Source organism: Xenopus laevis, chromosome 1L (assembly GCF_017654675.1).
Source record: "Xenopus laevis strain J_2021 chromosome 1L, Xenopus_laevis_v10.1, whole genome shotgun sequence".
Taxonomy (NCBI): Eukaryota; Metazoa; Chordata; class Amphibia; order Anura; family Pipidae; genus Xenopus; species Xenopus laevis.
Window position 1 is genome coordinate 74,112,594 of NC_054371.1, and position 19,292 is coordinate 74,131,885.

Below are 19,292 nucleotides of genomic sequence, written 5' to 3' on the forward strand. Positions count from 1 at the left end.
AGAGTGGACAGCAATCTTTTGTCATTATATCAATGAGGCACAGTTAATACCCTTTTGGTTCTACCTTCTTTTCTGTCTGTCAATAAGAAAACACTTGTGTCAATCAGCATACAGACCAGCGGTGTAACAGCGCGCATAGGGACTCCTGCAAAAAGTTGCCATGAATAACAGTTACCACTGAAATGGTTGTTGCAAAAAAAAGCCAAATATTTGCATTTTTTCTAATTTTCTGGGATTCACAAATCTACCCACGGTTTTGCTAATTTTTGGCAGAAGCAAAACTGGACAGTTTCTCTCATCACTAGAAATTACAGAGACGAATGTTGAGCTCTCATAATCCATAAGGGCAATGGAACCCATAGCAGGTACGCAGGGAGAGGAAAGCAGATTCACTGTCATCTGCTTCATTGTGTAGCTCCACTGAAAAGCATCAGCCTGTGTGGTGCTACATGGAGTAGATATCATTGCCAGGCCATAAAATCCACTACGTGTAGCTCCACAAAGGCTGACGCTGGGCCTGTCAATGGAGCTACAAGGTTTTATAAAGCAGTTCCGCTTTCCTCTGCCTGTGCACAAAATGCAGGTGGAAGAAAGCATTCACTATGTGTGCATTATAATACAAAAAGACGTGATTATACGGATTTCCAGAAAGTCATCCATAGTGGTGCCAAATATTTAAAACTTATACAACTTTATTAGTATAATTAAAATACAAATAGCGGGCAGGGGAATATGTAGCTCAATGGGTAGCTCTTTGTGAAAATACAAAGAGAATGAGGGTGTATATCACAAACTATACTATGTATACATAAATAGTCTTATAGTATAACAGGGAAACATGAAGGTCAAAAATATATATATACCATATTGGTACTTACTACAAAAGTGAATGTTACGGAAAATGTATACAAAGAATAAATATATGTATCTAATATGATAATTTATATACAATTGATTACAAATTCATACAAAGTTCATGTACACTACAAATTCAAATAGGATATAAATAGAAAATCATGGTACTAATAATTCATTGATTTTAAGAAAAAAATTGAATCTATATTGAATTGAATAGGGAGAGTAGCCAAAAGTTAATTCAATACAACCTAATAATCAATGAAACTATTCAGGTCCCATTTGGTGTAACAGTAATACGCTTGTGTATCCAAAAGGCTTCTTTCCTAAGGAGAGGCACTTAAATGTCACCCATCCTCATATCTGGTACCATCCGATCTATAATTTGGGCATAAATGCACAATTTGTTTCCAACTTTTGTTGCTTAGCTCAATGCTTAACTGGAATCATTAGGGGATACACAATTCAAATGCTCAGATAAACGTTTTCTAAAAGGTTTAGTCATTTTACCTACAGTACGTACTGTAGTCCGCAGCTGCAAGTGATCAAATAAATAATATTACTTGTACCACAATTGGCATAAAAATTTATTTTATAGTGCCTGGGATTTGTTTGTGAGTGCCCCCACATCTGTAGCTGCCCTTAATATTTAACCAATGTGAAGGTCTAGATGGGCTGGAGTCTGCAAATAAACTGGGGGATAACACTGATCCCAAACTAGGTCCCCTCGTAAAGGCGAAGTTAGGGTGTGGAGGCAAAATGTCACGCAGTTTGGGGTCCTGACCTAAAATTTTCCAATATTTTTGTATATATATATATATATATATATATATATATATATATATATATATATATATATATATATATATATATATATATATATATATATATATTCATATCATATATTCACTATGTGTGTGCTTGCCCTTTAAGTCAATGGTTAAAATTCCCATTCAAGTTGAATTTGTGGTAGAACTCACTCTGGAAAAAAAATGCATTAAAAACCACAAACGGATGAAAGCAATAATTACCCATAGCATTTCAAGTAGCTGCTTTCTGTTAATCGAGATTTTTAAACACTGAAAACGTAACACACAGCTTGATCAATACGCCATTTTTATGCGTTGATGCCTGGTGATGTGTGTTATATTTGGTTTCTGGTTTTAACACAGTATGATTAATAGACCCCTATGTGTAAATACATTAAGGACAGTTAATTAGTAGGTATTGGTAACATAGTACTTTAGGTAGAAGAAACACGTCCATCAACCTTTTATATCTTCCAGAGGAAGGCAAAAACCCTTCTGATGCCTCTTAAATTTGCCTTAGAGGGGGGGGGGAGTTCCTTCCTGGCTGCAAGGAGCACATTTATCAAAGAGTGAAGTTAGAGACCACCACAGTCCACTTGAGTGAAATTCCACCACTCTCCATTCATTTTTAAAGGCATATTTATGAACTTTCACTTTCACCCATTGATAAAAACTCTTTTAAAAATCCTATATAAATAAATGGAGAGTAGCAGAATATCACTCTAGTGGACTTTGGAGATCTCTAAATTTACTCTTTGATAAATGTGCCCCCAAGATGGCAATCTGACCAGTGCCTAGATCAACTTGTACTACAAACTATTTTCTTTTTTTTATCAATTCTTTATTTTTGAATATTAAAGTTATGGGGAGAGGGGGGAGGGGTACAGAAAGAAAGGGGGGAAGAGGAAGGGGTATCCACATATCACATTGAAACAAGTATACATTTGGCAACAAGAAACAACAAGTTTTTACTCAAGTAAGTGTAGCGATACTGATATAAAGTACAATCAAAGCACAGAACAGAATCAATTCACTACGGCAAGTGTCGGCATAGATGATATACCAATATAAATGTCAACATGACTATAACAAATCAATGGTAGTCAGATTAAAGGACTTCCTCTGAGATAAAAATCATCTGTCAGGAGAGTGTTGACCAGATAGAGTTAACTAAGCCCTTTTATGTATTTTACCCATGGGGACCAAATCGTCCAGTACTTATGACTCTGATTATGAATAAGGTAAGTCATCTCCTCTAATTGTCGAACGTCTTCCACTTTAGATATCCATTCTTTACATGAGGGTGCATCCGTGGATTTCCATTTCATTGGAATCAAAGCTTTGGCTGCCTGAAGCAGGTGAGCGGTAAGTGGGTCTGTAAGTACATGCCTATCGTCGCGGCTCAAGTTCAATAGAATGGATTGGGGCTTATTCAGGCTGATATTATGTAATGTTATGTGATTAATAATCCTAAGGACCTCCTTCCAATAAATCTGAATAGCTGAACAAGTTAACCATATGTGTGTATGGTTCCCCTCAAGGGCATTGCATCTCCAACACAACCCATTACTATTAGGGTACATTCTTTTCAATTTTTGTGGGGTATAGTGCCATCTAGTCAAGAGTTTGTATATCGCCTCCCTTGTTTTAGAAGCTGTCGAAGTCCTATAAGTAGATTTAAGTATATTTTTCCACATAGAGTCAGTAATATCTATATTCAGTTCATCAGCCCATTCTTTGCGATGAGAGTCAGGACCCTCAGCTGTATTGGCGACAAGCAATTTATAAAATTTAGAGAGGGGTTTACTAATAATACCTGGTGAGGAAATTAGAGATTCCCAATGTGTTTCAGGCCTTCGCCAATCTCCATATAGTTTAGTTTGCAAATAAGTATGTAATTGATTGTAACCCCAAATATCTTGTGGATGGGAGCCCCATCTTTTTTGCAATTCAGCTAAAGGGAGTACCTTCCCATTCTTAAAAAAATCCTGTAGTCTGGTTTCTCTTGAACCTATTCTCCCCCACCTAGAGAATGACCCTTTTTCCAAACTCGGAAGGAATTCAGGATTATTCAACAAGGGTTGCAAAATATGAGGGGCGTTCGTTAATCCCAATCTAAGTTTATCTCTATGCCACGTTCTCAATGTAGCCCCTATCAGGGGATGTTGCCAAATCGCTCTGGGGATGTGATGTTTCTCGGACCAAAGATAATGAATTGGGGGGATTCCTGACATACCATGCTCTAGTTCTTTCCAATCTTTCTGAGTGCCTGTCGAAGACCATTCTTTTATCCTACATAAATGGGCGGCAGTGTAATAAAGAGAGGCATCTGGCAAGCCCAGCCCCCCTTTTTCTTTGGGGGCTATTAATATAGAATGCTTTAATCTAGGGGTCTTCCTACCCCAAATAAATCTAGAAATCAGCATTTTGATGGACTTAAAAAAGGAGATGGGCACTGTTATAGGTAATGCTTGGACAAGGTATAGAAGCTTGGGCATGAGTATCATTTTGACCGCTTGGATTTTCCCAAACCAGGACAACTTTAGTTTATCCCATGTATCTGTTAGTTTTGTAAGAGTCGACATTAATGGCATATAATTATCCAAATATAATTTCCCAAGATCTGCCCTGATTTTAACACCTAGATACTTTATATTGAGCTCGGACCATTTAAATGGTAGGCTAGATTTCAAGTGACGAATTCTCGCCTCAGCAATGTTGATATTCAGGATCTCAGATTTACTATAGTTCACCTTGAAATTGGAGAGGTGTCCAAAATTTTTCATCAGAGATATAACTTTTGGTAAGGATGTGATCGGTTTCGTGAGAAATAATAAGAGGTCGTCCGCAAATGCCATGCACTTATATTCCTTCCCTTGTACAATAACACCAGATATATCTGGGTCGCGTCTAATATAAGAAAGAAGTATCTCCATGACTAAGATAAATAAAATTGGGGAGAGAGGGCACCCTTGTCTCGTCCCATTACATATTTGCACTTTGGGGGACAATGTGCCATTGACTCGTATTCTAGCAGTGGGTTCTTTGTACAGTGCCAATATCCTATGTATAAGCGCAGGGCCAAAGCCAAAACCACATAAGGTATGCTCAAGGAACGACCAAGATACTCTATCAAATGCCTTCTCGGCGTCTGTAGTGAGAACTAGTGATGGAGTGTTGGACCCTTGTGCATATCTCATTAGTGATATAAGTTTAAAAATGTTGTCTTTCCCTTCTCTTTTAGGCGTAAAGCCCGCCTGGTCGGTATGGATAAGGTTTGGTAAGTGTCTCTTAATTCTGTTTCCTAATATCTTAGCATAAATTTTCAGATCAACATTAATCAGTGAGATAGGCCTATAGCTTTGACAAAGTTGCGGATCTTTTTCCGGTTTGGGGAGTATAGTAATATGAGCTTCCTGAGCCTGGGGATGAAAATTATTATGTTTATCTATACTATTATAGTATGTCAGAAGATGTGGGATTAACTCCTTTTTAAAAGATTTATAAAAAAGTGCAATGTAGCCATCCGGCCCAGGGCTTTTCCCCGCCGCTAAGGAGTCAATGCATTCTTCAATTTCAGTATAGTCAAAGGGTTTGTCCAACTCATTGCTGACATCTCCAGATAGTCTAGTGATGCCTGCATTATCTATGAAATCTTGTAAAATGTGAGATGAGTCCTTTCGTGTAGGGGCATTTTTTAATCAATATAATGATTGGTAATATTGGCTAAGGGCTTCCGCTATACCCGCGGTATCATAGTGGACCACATTATCTTTAGTCTTTATTGCCATAACATGCGTCTGTGGTTGAATTTTTTTGATTATTCTAGCAAAGTGTTTATTGCATTTGTCACCCAGTTCATAGTATTTCTGTTTAGTCCTCATATAACTCTTTTGTACTTTTTGGTTAAGTAAGGCCTTAAGTTGTAACCTTTTGCTCTCCAAAGCCAGCAAAGTTGTGAGATAGTTCTAATTGAGAAATTTCCTTAAGTAATGCCGATATCTCCTTTTCTCTTTCCTTTTTCAGGTTACTACCCATTGATATCAAGTGACCCCGGAGTACACATTTGAGGGTTTCCCACAAAGTCATCGATGAGATCTCTGGGCTGGTATTATTGAGTAAAATTGTCTCCATCCACTGTCTTATTTGTGTAATCCTATTTTCAGTGTGTAAGAGAAACTCGTTAAAACGCCATGTATAATCAGCCCTTAACGTTTGCGGCACAATAAATTTCACTACTACAGGAGAATGATCTGATAAGATGATGTTACCTATGTCTGCTGTTTTAAACAAGCGTAACCAATGTTGTGAAATAAAGACATAATCAATACGTGAATAAACTGAGTGAACCTTGGAGAAATATGTGTAATCTTGTATCGTCGGATTCAAAACCTTCCAAATATCTAACAATTGTAATTCAGCTAAGAGTTTCTTTATTTCCCTTAGGCCCCTGTAGGAAATGTTGGTCTTCTTGGAAGAGGAATCCACTAAAGGGTTAAACGTAACATTAAAGTCTCCTCCTAGTATAATGAGGCCTTCCTTGAAGTTATCAAGAACTCCAAGGAAGTGTTTTAAGTATTCCACTTGACCCGAGTTAGGCACATACACATTTGCAATAGTGCAGATTTGGTCTGCCAATTTTCCTTTCACTATGACATATCTGCCCTCTTTGTCTGCAATGGTGTCCAAATGCTTAAATGGGAGGTCTTTATGGATAAGGGTAATCACACCTAGGGATTTTTTAACCGGGTTGTTGCTCGTATATATTAAAGGATAATGACGCAATTGCAAGTTGGGTGCATGACCACTTTTGAAATGAGATTCTTGGAGCATTACTATCAACGCATTTAGTTGTCTGCACTGATGAAAAATTTGGGCCCTTTTTACCGGTTCATTTAAACCATTGACATTATACGAAATTATACATCCATCTTTAGTATTAGATTTAGCCATAAGGATCTAAAAAGAACATGCTACAATGTTTTTGTGATTTCTTACACTTGTTGTTTCCTTGTTGTGTGGGTGTAGAGAACCATGGAGGCGGGATAGAAAGGAAGGTTAAAGGGGTGAACTTATGCCGCAAGAAGCATATCAGGGCATCGTCCCTGAGCCATGATGGATATACAGCGGCTAGGGTGCATTGCACCACTTGAGTGGGGGTGAGTGGCTGCCCAGAGCCAGGTGAAAGCATAGAAAAAGTAACGTGGTCGTATATCCGACCCAAAACCAGCTTACTGTTATTCTAAATATAGAAAGATAATGGAGAAGACTAAGCTAATCGGGAAATATTCCTTCAAGAATAGTAAGATAAGACACCAAACTGGAAAATGACACTATAGAATATGTAAAAACAATAAATGTAACAATTGCAAGAAAAACAACATGAGATAATGACCAGGTCAATAGTCATAATCAAAAAACTTTTTTTTTTTTTTTTCTTTCCCTTCATTAATATTGTCATGTAAGGTAACATAAGCGGTAGACATATCTACCTGCCTTTGCACTCGCCAAATTCCTATTCTTCGGTAGAAAACTCACAGAAGGAGTAGTCCCGGATACCTCAAAGCTGAGTCCAACCAGTCATTGATCATAGATAACAAATGTTGAGAACCATAGGTGAGGAAGTGTATTGATGGGCGCAGTCCCAAATCTAAGGTCTCAGTCTGTCTCTGATCATCCTAGGAGTTCTAGGTGTCCTGGGAGGTTTCTTGGAAGAAGGGGACTGTAACCATTCCTCCTGAAGAACAAAAGACATCTCTGGAAGTTTGTAGGTATCCGTGATCCATCCTGGTAATTCCATAGTAGGCAACTTCAGCTTTCTCAAGAATTGGTCGGTGTCCTGTGGGGTTCTGATGGTTGCAGTAGTCCCATCCAGGGTAGCTGATAAAGAGAAAGGATATCCCCATCTAAACCTGATATTCTTTTCTTTCAAGGAATCTGTGATGGGTTTCAGTAGTTTCCTTTTAAGAAGAGTGATCCGTGACAAATCTTGGAATAATTTGATGTTAGTCTCTTCAAAGGAAATTTGATCAGCTTCTCTAGCTTTGGAGAGAATCTCCTCCTTAACTGAAAAATCATGCAAGCAGCACAAGATATCCCTGGGAGCATTCAAAGGAGCTGCCTTCGGTTTCTGGACCCTGTGGGCCCTGTCAATCTTTATGTCTGAGTCTGGGTCCTTATGCAGTACCGAATTAAAGATTTGGAGTAGCACAGATCGAATGTCCTCAGCTTGTACTGTTTCAGGGACCCCCCTGACTCTTATATTGCTGCGCCTACTCCTGTTTTCCTGATCCTCATTTTGCCTTTGAAGCTCTTGGATAACCCCTTCTTGCTGCTGCATATATCTGTAGAGGGCCTTTTGGTTATCATTACCTTTGCTAACATTCGCCTCTAGACAGTCAGTGCGCGCAGCAATGGTTAATAAATCTTTTTTTATGTCCTGCATTTCCTCTTTTAGGGTCTGCGTGACTTCCTGCAACATTTCTTTGATGTCACTTTTAGAGGGTAAATTAGCGATATAAGAGTGAAGGTTTACCTCCTCATCCACATCGCTATCCGCCTCTGACACGTCTCTGTTATAATCTGTGTCGTCCTCATGGTCTTCCTTGGAATCCGCTCGTGGCAGTTTTTTAGTGAGGAACATCGGCGCAATATCGCTCGAGGAGCCTTGTTGTCTGCGCCCAGGAGTCTTAGGTTTGTCCGGTTTCACTTTGTGAGTTTTCCCCATCTTTTCAACAATTTGAGCCGCTGGTTTGGGTCAGACTGCACGGAGCTCCAAGCCTACGCGTGCATCTAGCTCCGTGTCCAGGCCACGCCCCTACTACAAACTATTTTCAATAACCCTGTAAAAAACCACACCCCTTCTTGAAGCTATCTAATATATCTGCTAGTACAACTGATTCAGGGAGAAAATTTCCACAACTTTACAGCTCTCACTGCAAAAAATCCATTTAGAAAATTTAGATAGAACCTCCTTTCTTCTAACTGAAATGTATAACCTTGTGTCTGCTAGAAGGATCAACTAGTAAATAAAGCATTAGAGAAAATATTATATGATTTCATTATATATTTATATATATACTGTAGTTATGATATGAGAAGTGCCTCCTCTCCAGTCTTTGTTGCCCCAGTGTATATATGCTTTTTGTACCAAATTTTAAATTAGATAACATTATGGCCACCACTACCCAGGGGTTCAACCACTTGCACATTTATTATACGTTCTGAGTCGTCAGAGATCACTACATCCAATATAGCATGATTTATGGTTGGCTCCTCCCCAACCTGTGACATAAAATGGTCATGCAAAAATCTTGTTTCCATTACCTGTCCTGGCAGTACTGTTGCTTCAGTCAATATATGGTCATTTTTTGCCCTAAACTAGCAGCCTTTTCTATTTGCAATATAAGCTTAGACATTTCCTCTTCACTTACATTAGCACAGTAACCTAATTTCTTGCCCATGTAGCTACATTTTGAAATGAGAAAATCTGGGTTTGCAAAAATACTCCTCAATTCTCGTTTGATTCATTTCCACTAATCAATTGTAATCATGTGTTCTTTAATTTTTGTTATTATGTGCTATTATTAGCATCTCTGATCATATTATTATGTTGTAACACTGTACATCATTCTTTATGTGTTTTGGAAAATAAGTTGTTCCAAAACAGTCAACAATTGCATAGGATTTCTTGAGTTGTAAATTACTGTACAGGCATAGGATCCCTTATCCAGAAACCCGATATCCAGAAAGCTCCGAATTACGGAATGTCTCCCATAGACTCCATTTTATCCAAATAATCCAAATTTTTCTGTAATAATAAAACAGTAGCTTGTACTTGATCCCAACTAAGATATAATTAATCCTTATTGGAAGCAAAACCAGCCTATTGGGTTTGTTTAATGTTTAAATGAATTTCTAGTAGACTTAAGGCATGAAGATCCAAATTACGGAAAGATCCATTATCCGGAAAACCCCAGGTCCCGAGCATTCTGGATAACAGGTCGGATAACTGTACAAAGTATTCAAATTTAATGAGATAATTATGGTAGATATAGAACATATGGAATGTGATTCCTAAAACATATTTGTTCTAAGGATTAATACAATAAATATGACACTTTTTTGTCTATTCTGTCTAAAATTCTTTACTAACAGACAGTGAAAACTAGACATTTACAGATGGATTGAATATACAGGGTATAAAAAGTAGAAATAGTAGTTTATTCTCCTATGAGTTGACTCAATTTGATGAATTCAATCTATTTTAGGAAGGTTGAAACTGTTTAAAAAAAAGTGGTATGATTACTTTCTGAAGGAGTTATAAGGCTATAGGAACAAGTTGAATCATAATTATTTTCAAGCTTGTCAATTTTTTCAGCTGTGGGAGATTTTATTAAATTTGCAGAAACGTATAACGTGAAGAACTCATTAATTTTTTTATGTTTTACCTATAACTCATAACTATTTTTAAATACATTTAGATTTACCATTAAACTTCAACATTTACTATATATTTACTATATAACTGCATTTATTTAGTATTTTATTTTGTACAGACCATTACATCCTAATTTCTAACCTTTTTTCCTCAATATGTAGCTAAACTAAAACTGAAGGTCTAATACTTTAACTTTAATGTGTATATTACCTATCCAGGAAAATCATTTAAACCTACCCAATAATCAAAGTCACACACACCTAGAGCGCACATATGACTACCTATATGCTAGGTGCCTAAACAAAATTATTAAAGAGGTAAATTATCTAGCACCCAACTTAAACATTGACTAATTGATTAACAATACAACATTTCAGCACACAAAGGAGACTTCATCAGTAATTACAATTATGACCCCCCCATCCAAAGTATATATAGACACAATATTTGCTAAAAAAACACCATAGTGATATCATACTTCCACCCATAGTTCCTCACAATATCATAATACTGTAAATGTAAGCATAAATCAAAGTCAGACAGCAGTGTATAATTACTAAGTTCCAACAATCATTAAATTTATGGGGTGCAAACAATTGTATAATTTCAGAAAAATCATCCTAACAGTTGACTGGATGGGTGAATCATTCGTTCAAATGATTGTTTAACCAATAGATCACTTACAGAGCCAAAATCTGCCTGTGTATAGTCAAGTTAAGCCTGTATACAGTGACTACAGGTAATGTATAGGTAATGCCAAGTTTTTAAGAAATCACTTTATTGGCAAAGCCCATGCTGTAAATAGTGATGGGTGAATTTTACCCATTTCGCTTTGCCAAAAATTTGCTAAACAGTAAAAAATTTCCAGAAATGCATTGAATTGTATGGGTAATTTGGATTCTTAACAAGTTTTCAATTGGCCTTTTTTTTTTTATAAATTTATCATTTTTAATCATTTGCCTTCTTCTCCTGAATCTTTCCAGTTTCCAAATGGGGGTTACTGACCCCATCTAAAAACAGATGCTCTGTAAGGTTACAAAATATTGTTATTGCTACTTTTTATTACTTATTTTTCTATTCAGGCCCTCTCCTATTCATAGTCCAGTCTCTTATTCAAATCAATGCATGGTTGCAAGGGTAATCTGGATTGCAGACAGATTGCTGAAAATGCAAAGAGGAGAGCTGTTGCAAAAAAGATAAATAACTCAAAAGTTACAAATAATAAAACATGAACACCAATGGCAAATTGTCTCAAAATATCACTCTACATCAGTGATCCCCAACCAGTAACTCATGAGCAACATGTTGCTCACCAACCCCTTGGATGTTGCTCCCAGTGGCCTCAAAGCAGGTGCTTATTTTTGAATTCCTGGTTTGGGGGCAAGTTTTGGTTGTACACCAGAGCCTCCTGTATGCTGCCAGTCTACATAGGGCTAACAAATAGCCAATTACAGCCCTTATGTGGCACCCCCAGGAACTATTGTCCTGTTTCTGTTGCTCCCCAACTGTTTTTACATTTGAATGTCGCTCACAGGCATAAAAGATTGGGGACCCCTGCTCTACATCATGAAAAAAGTGAACTAAAAGGTGGACAACCCCTTTAAAATGCACTCTATCGTGGTTGAATTTTTATTCTTAAAATAATAAGAAAAATTTAAAAAAAATCAGTCAAAACTAGAATTTTCAGGTTAAATATTAAAAAACTCAAATTGTTTGAGATCTATTATACCCCGAAGCTGTAAATAGTTTGAATCCAAAAATACACGAGCTGAAACCTTTTGAGGTCATGTAGAAGTCAATGGCAGAGGTCCCTTGAAACATTTGAAGATGATAACGTTTATTTCGGTGGGTTTCGCTCGAGTGATTTGAGGTTTTTTTCTGTGGAAAACTTGATCAATATGTGTTTTTGGGTTGTTCACCTCGAATTCACTGATTCAAGTTTTTTCCATTCAAGATTTTTCTTAAATCAGAGTTCATTCGAGGTATAAAAATACCTCACAAATACAAACTTTGATAAATAACCCCCTTAATAAACCCAATAGGCTAGTTTTACATCCAATAAGTAATTATCTTAGTTTGGATCAAGTTCAAAGCTCTGCTTTTTTAATAAAGAGAAAAAGGAAATCATTTTTGAAAATATGGATTATGCCACATTGCTGTCAGATTATATTTAAGCATCAATTTTACTGCTGAACAACTTCTGCACCACCTACAGGGGCATAACCAGGAACAGGCCCACAATAAGGGGCCCATTCATTAAGTTCGAGTGAAGGAATAGAAGAAAAAATGCTTCGAATTTCGAAGTGTTTTTTTGGCTACTTCGACCATCGAATGGACTACTTCGAGCTTCGACTACGACTTTGAATCGAACGATTCGAACTAAAAATCATTCGACTATTCGACCATTCATTAGTCGAAGTACTGTCTCTTTAAGAAAAAACTTCGACCCCCTAGTTCGCCACCTAAAAGCTACCGAAATCAAGGTTAGCCTATGGGGAAGGTCCCCATAGGCTTGGCTAACTTTTTTTGGTTGAAGGATAATCCTTTGATCGTTGGATTAAAATCCTTCGAATCGTTTGATCGAAGTATTTGCGCAAAATCCTTCGACTTCGATATTCGAAGTCGAAGGATTTTCATTCCCCAGTCGAATATCGAGGGTTAATTAACCCTCGATATTCGACCCTTGATGAATTTGCCCCTAAGTTATTAATACTGTAGATGTTCATATGTGCATCTACTTGCTCTCGTTTGTTTTATTTTTCTGTGCTCTCTTTTTTTCTTCTTTACCTCCTATTTTCAAATCTCTGCTCTCCATTCTTCAATTTGTCATTTTTCTTACATCTGCCCTTTTTTGTTCTTCTCTGCACTTTTCTCACTAACCCAATCAATAACTTCCCCTTTTTCATTAATACCAATTTTATGTTTATGCTTTTTACTTTTTCAGGTCCTATTCACTCTTTTCCCATTTGATCCTGCACTTTATTCCCTTCATATTTATCTTTATTTCATTCTCTCTTTCTCTGCCTTTTGTCCTCTTGCCTACTTCAATCCATTGTTTTTATACAATATTTGTTTTCTAAAACGCAAATAGGTATTCTGACACCCTTGGCAAACCTGGTATCTCCCCCCACAAAAACAGCAGAATGTTTTTTACCTCTATGATTGTACCCACTGCTGAAAAAATCATACAGTAGAACCCCCATTTTACATTTTCATGGGGACCAGGAAAAAATTATTTAAAACTGGGAAAATATAAAATCAGGGAAATATGTTAAAGTAACTTGTTTTTCAAGTACCGAAAGGATACAAAAACAGAGTAAGTTTCACTTTAAAAATAAAATATTTACTGTGTTAATGACAAGGGTTAAGCATTGCAGCATTATTGGTACACTATGGGGCATTTGCGTGTCTGACAGTAACATGCACAACCTAAAGCAATAAGTGATTTGTGCATGGCTAGGTGCAGACTAACTGGATTTGCACCTTCTGAAATGCTTTATAAATTGGTGGGACCAACTAAAAAAGTAAAATGCAGGAAAACTTAAAATCATGTTACTTAAAATTGAAGTTTCACTGTACGTAAATAAAACTCTTTTTTTCTAACAATCTTTACCTTCAATCTCTCTGTCTCCTCTTTATCTTCAGTGTTTTTATTTTTTTGCTCTCCTCTATCTTCATTGTCCCTTTCTCTTACTTTCCATACAGCTTTTCTTCACAGATAATTTTCTACTATAGAATTCCTAGCAGTTCTCCTGCTCATCCACCTCTGTTCACCACTTTCCTATACCCATTCACCTCTCTCAATTTTCTCCTTTCCCCCTCTTTTTATATCTATGTGACTGATTTACCTTTCTCTGTCCCCCATTTAACATTGCTCCCCTATACTGCGTATCTTGACAGCGCTATATAAATAAATGATGATGATACATTGCATTATTTCTCCTAAAACCGCATGTGGAATTCTGTCCCTACCCCCACAGTTCTCACTTTAATACTGGACTTCTGCAGATACGGCATGTTTTTTGCTAAATGTTCCAGATACAGCAGCACAGGGATTGGATAGGCTGGAGGGAAGATCAAATGTCACCATCCAGTTTATCCCTGAGCTGCTGAACTGGCCTTCAACTATACACTCAGGGGCAGATTAACTAAGCTCGAGTGAATTGTTCGAATGCAAAAATATTTAAATTTCTAAGTATTTTTTTAGGTACTTCGACCATCGAATTGGTCCAATTCTATTGAATTCGGTTGAATCGAATGATTTGAACAATTCAAAGTAAAAATCGTTCGACTATTCGACCATTCAATAATCGAATTACTGTCTCTTTAAAAAAACTTTGACTTCATACTTCGCCACATTAAAGCTACCGAAGTGCAATGTTAGCCTATGGGTACCTTCAAGAGCACTTTTCTAAGTTGTTTTTGATCGAATAAAAATCATTCGATCGATCGCTGAAAATCGTTCGAATCATTAGATTCAAAGGATTTTATCGTTCCATGAAACAATTTTTATTCGGTCGTTTGATCGAAGCTTTTGCACTAAAATCCTTCAAATTCGATATTCGAATTCGAAGGATTTTACTTTGAGGGTTTTTTTACCCTCGAAATTCGACCCTTGATAAATCTGCCCCTTAAACTCTGCTGAAGGAGGGCTCATATTTTAATTAGCAAGGGACAGAATTTTGGGGGAAATGGCCCCCTTTCCCACCCCCATCCCCATTCCGACATCTTTGCTCTTCACTATCCTTCATGTAACCATTAATCAATTAGTTAAAGAAAACTTTACCCCCAAAATTAATACTTAAGCAACAGATAGTTACATCATATTAAGTGGCATATTAAAGAAACTTACCAAGCTGGAATATATATTTAAGTAAATATTGCCCTTTAACATATTTTCTCTTAAGCCACCATTTTATGATATCCTCTTTGCTGCCTCAGAGATCACCTGACCAGAACGAATGCAGCTCTAACTGTAACAGGAAGAAGTGTAGGAGCAAAACACAGAACCGTGTCTGTTTATTGGCTCATGTGACCTACCGTGTATAGTTTGTTTGGTTTGTTTGTGTGCACCATAAATACTAGAATTCCAGGGGGTGACCCCTATTTTTTAAAATGGCAATTTCTATTTAGGATTACCCAATGGCATATACTAATAAAAACGTATATTATTATGAAAATAATTTATTTACATGAAGCAGGGTTTTGCATTTGAGCTGTTTTATGCAATATATTTTTTATAGAGACCTAGGGGCAAATTCCCTAAGCGGAAAAAATTTGCCAGTGACAGCAATCAGTGAAGATGCTCAAGTGTTGCCTAATTTGCATACGGTGGGAAATTATAAAGTTTCGCTAGCATTAGTCATGTCGCCCATTAGGGAATCTGCCCCCAAGATTGTTCAGGGGTATAGTTTTACTTTAAATCCATCAGGTATAGCTATGAGTGATATACTGTATATGTGGAATGTATGTTTTTAATGAAAGAAAACCACTGAAAATGAAGCATAATCCAAACTTGTAGCCAGTACAACCAAAGCAGCAATTAAAATTTTTGTTGATGAAAATCAATAGAGGACTTTAAAACATTAAAATCACAAAAGCACTACTGGATCTGCTTCTCCCTCTCTGTACATTTGTTACATCTTGGGGCAGATTTACTTATGGTCGAATATCGAGGGTTAATTAACCCTCGATATTCGACTGTCGTAGTTAAATCCTTCGACTTCGAATATCGAAGTCAAAGGATTTACCGCAATTCGTTCGAACGAACGATCAAACGAGAAATCGTTCGATCGAACGAACGATTAGATCCTTCGATTTGGATTTTAATCCATCGATCGAACGATTTTTCTTTGACCAAAAAAAGATTGCAAAGCCTATGGGGACCTTTCCCATAGGCTAACATTGACTTCAGCGAACTAGGAGGTCGAAGTTTTTTTTTAAAGAGACAGTACTTCGACTATCGAATGGTCGAATAGTCGATTCAAAGTCATAGTCGAAGGTCGAAGTAGCCCATTCGATGGTAGAAGTAGCCAAAAAAAATTTTTGAAATTCGAAGTTTATTTTATTCTATTCCTTCACTCGAGCTAAGTAAATGGGTCCCCTTATGTAGTTGGGGAAAGTACTATTAAAGGAGTGGCTCACCTTTAAGTTAACTTTTGGGGGTAAATTTACAAATAAAATTATAAAGTTGAATGGACGTATATATGTTGCAGCAAATACATTACATTACACAAGTCCAGGGAACCTTAATAAAGACAACAGAGTAGTTATAATGCCCTACACATGAGCCCACTGTATAGTTTATGTTCAATATGTTAGAAAATGTATGGGGGAACCCAGTTACCCAAAAAAAAAAATTTAAGGACTTTTGCAGGCTATCACTCTGAAAAAAGGAAAATACACCAGTGTTTTTTTGGGACTTAGAAACTTATTCCACTAAAAGTATCAGTAATGTAAGTAACAGAAGAATGAGGAAGATCTATGCACCTCAATGCATTACGCCTGGTCTGAGCTGACGAAGGCAAGTCTGGTGAAAGAGGTAACGTTCAGTAAAATCTGCATCTTAGTGAATTTGCGGAGTAACATCCAATTACCAGAGTGAAAATTTGCCTGGCGATAGAGTGCGAATGACTGTCTTTTTCGTTAGCGAAGTTACGCCTGCGCCCGTTAGTAAATTGGCAAATTGCCTGACATCGGTAATGCTGACGAATCGTAGCCAGCATTAGCTACTGCGCCCTTTAGTAAATTTACCCCTATGTATGCTATAGAATTACTAATTCTAAGCAACTTTTCAGCCAGTCTACATTTTTCTTTTTTTAGTTTTTATTTATTTGCCATCTTCTTCTTCAGTTTTAAAATGGAGGTCACTGACCCAATCTAAAAAAACAATGCTTTGCAAGGCTACAGATTTATAGTTATTGCTACTTTTTATTACTCATCTTTCTATCTAGACCCTATTCATATTCCAGTATCTTATTTAAATCAATGCTAATCAAAGTTAACTCAAAGGTGAACAACCTCTTTAAGGTATATGACTTAAAAGTGACGTAATTGCGAGTCTAGTAACCAGGTCATTGCAGTGAATGGTTTATTAAATAATAATTCAGTATTAACAATTCAATAATTCATAACTCAGTGGTTATCAAAGCCCCACCATGTCCACTCCATCCCCTCCTCACATTGCCATAGCTTATTGGCATTTTAAGAGCACATACATAACAGCATACCTGAGGCAAGTGGTGAATTGCTGCCAGCACACATGGGGGATTATTTACTATACTCCAAATGCAAAAATCACGAAAAATTTGTCGGGAAAAAGTCAGAATCTGAAAATCCAGCATCTCAGACCTGTCGAGGTTGCATACAAGTCAATAGGAGAAGTCCCAATGATTTTTTGATATGTGCTGGGTTTTTGGCAATGCCCCAAAGTTTTAGGAGTTTTCAGGTGAAAAATCCAAAAAAAATCATGAAAATCGGATTTTTCACGATTTTCCCCCTGCAAACAAAATTTTCGGGAAAGTGTTTTAATAAATAAGCCCAAAAAATGGTGCGGATTTGGTCGACGTTTTTTTCAGAAAATATTGAGATAAATTTGGACTTTGATAAATAACCCCCCTGGTGTTAAAATGGTTGTCTATGCCATATTATTTTACATTTCAGAGATATGTGTTATACGTGTATATGTGCTATACTGTTAGGTGAATTGTATATAACTAATATTTCCCTGTGAATAAATTACAGCAAAGTCCCTAGATGGAGGGCAAATACTATCTGTCAGGCAAAGAATATATGTGAGAGTTAAAGGGGTTGTTCACCTTTAATTTAAAGGAAAACTGTACCCCCAAAATGAATACTTAAGCAACAGATAGTTTATCTAAAATTAAGTGGCATATTAAAGAATCTTAACAAACTGGTATACATATTGTATTTAAGTAAATATTGCCCTTTTACACCTCTTGCCTTGAACCACCATTTCGTTATAGTCACTGTGCTGCCTCAGAGATCACCTGACCAGAACTAATGCAGCTCTAACTGTAACAGGAAGTAGTGTGGAAGTAAAACACAAACATTATCTGTTTATTGGCTCATGTGACCAAACATGTATGGTTTGTTTGTGTGCGCCATGAATTCTAATATCCCATGGGGTGGCCCTTATTTTTTAAAATGGCAATTTTCTATCTATGATTACCCCGTGGCACATACTACTAAAAGGTATATTATTATGAAAATGGTTTATTTACAGTACATACAGCAGGGGTTTACATATGAGCTGTTCAATGTTCAATGTATTTTTATAGAGACCTACATTGTTTGGGGGGGGTATTGTTTTCCTTTAACTTTTAGTATGACATAGAGGTGATACTCTGAGACAATCTGCAATTGATTTTTATTTTTTATTATTTGTGGGTTTTTAATTATTTCACTTTTTACTCAGCAGCTCTCCAGTATACAGTTTCGGCAATCTGGTTGCCAGGGTTCAAATTACCCTAGCAACCATGCACTGATTTGAATGAGCGACTTGAATATGAACAGGAGAGGGTCTGAATAGAAAGATGAGTAATAAAAAGTAGCAATATCAATAAATGTGTAGCCTTACAAAGCATTTGTTTCTTAGATGGGGCCAGTGATCTTTATTTGAAAGCTGGAAGAAGAAGGCAAAAACTCAATTGAAATGTTTCTTAGGATTATCCATTCTATAACATACTAAAAGTTAACTGCAAGGTGAACTTCCCCTTTAAGCAAGACACTAGTGATGTGCAAATCCTGCAGAGGCTTGTCTGCCAGTACTGAATGTTCTGGAGTAGATTACCACTTCCTGTAGGATATTAATATTGTATTAGCTATTTACAGATATGATAACATATAACAATTTTTTCTACACTAAAAAACTATCTGATTTTTCAAAAATGTGTGCATGTTATATGCAGGTTTCAGGATATAAAACACACCAAACAAATTAAAATCAATTCCATTTTGACATTTTTAAAGCATGTTTTTAAATGTAACTTCTGTAAAAAATAAAAAAATCATTTTAATAATTTTTCGGGGGCAATTTAAAATTTTGGATATCTATTTTGTCCTTTACTTTTACATGTACTATTTATTTTTAGTCCTTCATCTGTTTACAATCTGAGTATTCAGCGTATTCGACAGGTGTCCGTTTTATCTTTGTACAGTATTTTCCC